Source organism: Melitaea cinxia, chromosome 19 (assembly GCF_905220565.1).
Source record: "Melitaea cinxia chromosome 19, ilMelCinx1.1, whole genome shotgun sequence".
Lineage (NCBI taxonomy): Eukaryota > Metazoa > Arthropoda > Insecta > Lepidoptera > Nymphalidae > Melitaea > Melitaea cinxia.
This window is the reverse complement of record NC_059412.1, coordinates 13,816,608-13,821,009: the sequence shown is the minus strand read 5'-3', so window position 1 is coordinate 13,821,009 and position 4,402 is coordinate 13,816,608. Positions and strand designations below refer to the sequence as shown.

General features: G+C 34.6%; 1 pseudogene; it reads left to right on the top strand.

Moving 5' to 3' along the window:
* Positions 1-3,222: 3,222 nt before the first annotated feature.
* On the top strand, positions 3,223-3,360 carry LOC123663115 (annotated as a pseudogene).
* Positions 3,361-4,402: the final 1,042 nt, after the last annotated feature.

The window sequence follows — 4,402 nt, the reverse complement described above, 5'->3', positions numbered from 1 at the left end:
ATCTACTCGTTTATATATATGTAAGAACTAGCGGCCCACTCCGGCTTCGCACGGATATAAAATATATAAACTATATGTTATTCACTGAAAAAGTGATTAAAATCGATCCAGTAGTTTTAATTTATTTATTACTGCCCGTGGCCCGCACGCGTTAACTTTAGAGTAAAACAATTCTTCTTTTCCTAAACCATGAAAATTTATTGTTATCTTGGAATATCTAAATTCATACACTACATTTTTACTTATTTACTTTTTATACTACACTTATAGGCACGCTCCCGCCACCCCGGCAGGCCGGAACCGCCGCAAACGCTACGTCCCGCAATTTTTAAATCTGTAATATCTTCGAAAATATTCATTTAAATTATATACTGTAAAAGGCCTTTTAGATTAATCAGCAACGTATTTAGGGTATTTAAGTAGATAAAGATTAATGCTGTATTGGTTAAAATCGCTTCGAAAATTAGCCATTATTTGTCGTAAAAAGTAAATGACAAAAAAATGTTATTGTGGGATATCCATAAGAGATAGACATATACCATAGCAAAGTTTTCTGTAGACCTTTTCAATATGTACAATACTTAGTACATTATTTTGATAAATTTCGTAGGTTTTAGCCTGCGTTTGCAATGTAAGCGGAAAAAATGTAATTATTTATGACAACACATTAGAAACCTCAAAAATAATAGTATTTGTCCACTATTAAATGGATGTTATTATACATATAAACCTTCCTCTTCAATCACTCTATCTATTAAAAAAAACCGCATCAAAATCCGTTGCGTAGTTTTAAAGATTTAAGCATACATAGGGACATAGGGACATAAGGATATAGGGACAGAGAAAGCGACTTTGTTTTATACTATGTAGTGATGTGTGTAGTTTGGGGGTAACGTCGTCGTTTATGTACCGATTTTAATAATTCTTTTTTTGTTGAAAAGGAGATATCCCAAGAGTGTCCAACCATGATAAAAAAAACTAGGATCTGATAGAGGAATTCCAGAGAAATCGAGGGGAAGCCTCAAAAATCGTAGTTACGACTAGTGCTTTTTTTCGTCAACTTACGTTATATTACTTGTCTATGTAACTGAAGTCGGTTTTTTTTTCAAATGCGAGCAAACAAAATTATTGTGAGACAATTTCGTGACAAATAGGTTTTTAAATATACAGAAATTATATTTCTAGATTTTGCGGGATTATTGTAGCACATCATTAGTTATATGCAGGTCTGGTAACTTTTTCTTCGATGGTCATTATTGTGCCTAGCTTTGATTAGCAGGGTCTGCCGACCAGTCCTGCGTAATAGTAATGAATTGAAAAGAAAAGTCAACACAATTTTCACTGACTAGCCAGTTGATGTAGTTTTTAGTTGCCCTACTTTTAGCTCCGAGTGCTGTGGGTTAGATTCTTGCCTCTGGTCTTATGTAATACATATATTTATTTATCTATATTAATATTATTTATATTGTGTTTCGTGGAAATAAATATAGTCTCATCAGTCGGCTGTTCCCTGTAACACAAGCATTAAGTTTCTAACCTTAGGATCAGATGGTTGTGTGTGTATGCTATAGATATTTATTTATTATTTATTAATAAATAATGTTGTTTTAGATATCTCAACGAAAGAGACACTTCGAAAGAGAATGTATCGGAAGCTGTTTTTGATTTCGATAGCTACCACAGGTATGATAAAGTAAGTTAACCATATTGCTTGCAGATAGAAAATAATAAAGCCATAATGATTACAAGACAGCGAAATGTTTGTTGGATGTCATTGAAAAAGATAATGACACGAATTACATGATAGACAAATGACTCGCTATGATCCGACAAACTTTTGCTTTAAGTCTGACATCGAACACTAAAGTTTGTTTTCCTTTTGATAAAATTATTTTGTACTCTGATAAAATGTAAAAAGGTTTGGTATAATTGATATAAGGTTCAGCGTTATAAATGTATTTTATTCTTTTGAAGTAAAACTTTACGTACGATTAATTTAGGGAGTAAGCTGGTGAATGCGTGACGAGAGCGTTACGAAAGTGTGATCTCAGGCGAGACGAACGGTGCAACAGAGAGAGAGAGAGAGAGAGGTGCGAACACACATTTTCTTTCTCTCTTTCTCTTATAGCCAGTTACGTTTCGTATATCTAAGACAAAATACAGTTTACAAGAAGTTTTACCTCAGTCGTGTGGTCTAAAGCACACTCGTTTTTTTAATATACCTGTATCTTTTATAATGTATGTAAATTATAATACATTACTTTATCTTATACATTATTTTATCTAGGTACTATCATTAGAAGTTTGATTACTAGCCTGTGATACAATTTGATTGAAAGATAATAACAATCGCAAGGTCATACAAGATAAACATAACTTGTTCTTACATGTTGTGGTTGGGAAAATTAATGTAGTTCGTAATTTTTTATCAAAAACTCCTTTTTGCTAATAAACCTATCATCGAATATGATTATAGTTTGTAGGATGATAATCATTTAAACGTCTCGTGTCGTTCCAGATTCTAGACTATATGAGAACAATTGAAAGAGAATATTCCAATTCAAGTGAAACCTTAATAGAATTGGTCGAAGCTGGCGCTACTGATGAAAACCGTCCTTTGGTTTATTTAAAAGTTACTGGTAATTCGTCTACACCAGTGCAAAAATCTGTTGTTGTAATTGAAGCTGCAATTAATCCTAGAGAATGGATAACCGTGCCAGCGGCTCTGAATATTGTTAATAAAACTATTCAGGAAAGTCAAAGACGTTTTCTGGAAAATCTTGAATGGATAGTTATTCCTGTATTGAATCCAGATGGATACGAATATACCCATACGAATGTAAGTTTTTACTCTTTATTTATATCTAATATTTTTAAAATGTCTTTAAAGTCTTACTACATACATACTCGTACATAGATTACAGCCTATCGCAGTCCACTGCTGGACTTAGGCCTCCACAAGTTCACGCCAAAAATTGCGCGATCTCATGTGTGTTGCCCATAGTCACCACGCTGGACAGGCGGGTTGGTGACCGCAGGGCCGGCTTTGTCGCACCGAAGACGCTGCTGCCCGTCTTCGGCTTGTGTATTTCAAAGCCAGCAGTTGGATGGTTATCCCGCTATCGGTCGGCTTTTTTAGTGGTGGTAAGGTGGTAGTGAAATTGTGTTACACATGGGAAGAGAGGGGGTGGCTATATTCTTTATTGCTGTAGCCACACAGCAATAATCCTAGCGTCGGGTAAGCCGTGATCACGAAGGCGGTTGCCCCAGAGCGAGACCTGTCCATTAGCATCTAGCAGTAACGGGTTGACCTCTGCGACTATTCTCAGTGGGATGTTCGGGCACATATTTTTTTTAGTCTTACTATTATTAAAGTTTGATTTAACGTTTTGAACTAAAATGATTTAAATAAACATCTGCTCATTTATTTTTATTAACATCTTAATAAGTATACTTACTAGCTAAAAATTGAAATAGACCAACTTTATTTCTTGATTTCAGCTTCGTCTTTGGACTAAATCAAGAAGCACAAGAAGTAACCTAGGTCAAATCTGTCCAGGAGTCAATATAGATCGCAATTTTAACATCGATTGGCTTGCATCTGATAGTAGTTCTAGTCCGTGCAGTCACATATACGCAGGAATTGAACCATTTTCTGAACCTGAAACCCAACTTATCAGAAGAATACTTGAAGAATATGGAAAAAACATTAAGTTGTACATTTCATTGCAAAACAATGGCGGTTTTGTTTCCTACCCTTGGCAGTATGAACGGGCAGCTAGTGGAATGTTCCGTCAGCATCATTTGCTTGGTCGAGAGATGATAAAAGCAATGGGCGCTAATTATACCCTTGATGTTGGTTCTGTAGCTCTTGGAGATAGAATTTCTGGTACAAGTACAGATTATGCAATGGAAAATGGAGTTTTGTATACTTTTAACGTGAATGTTGAACAAAGTGGTGCTGATGAAGTTATTATACCAGAATCAAGTATTAAACCTATTGCTGAGAGTGTTTGGAATGCTGTAGCGATCGCTGCTGAAAGTATTATGACTTAAATAAACAAGAAGCTTATGAATGCTATTAAAAATTATGTAATGCTCGTTACATGACGTAGTGATAGTATTACGATTAGAAAGAAGAAGATGAATTAAAAAGAATCGTATTCGCATATAAAAATATGTAATATAAAATATATGTACTTTTATAACAGTCTTTTACTTGTTAATTGTTGGTCAGTTTCATAAAAAGACTAACAGATTGGTTAGGATGTAAATATGGAATTTGAAATTAAGTGGATAACACGTCAATCAATCTTGCTCTACGTGTCATAGGCGAGTAAAGAAAATCAGTGTAACGTGATGCATAGCGCCCAATAAATATTTCACGTAACAATGTCAGACA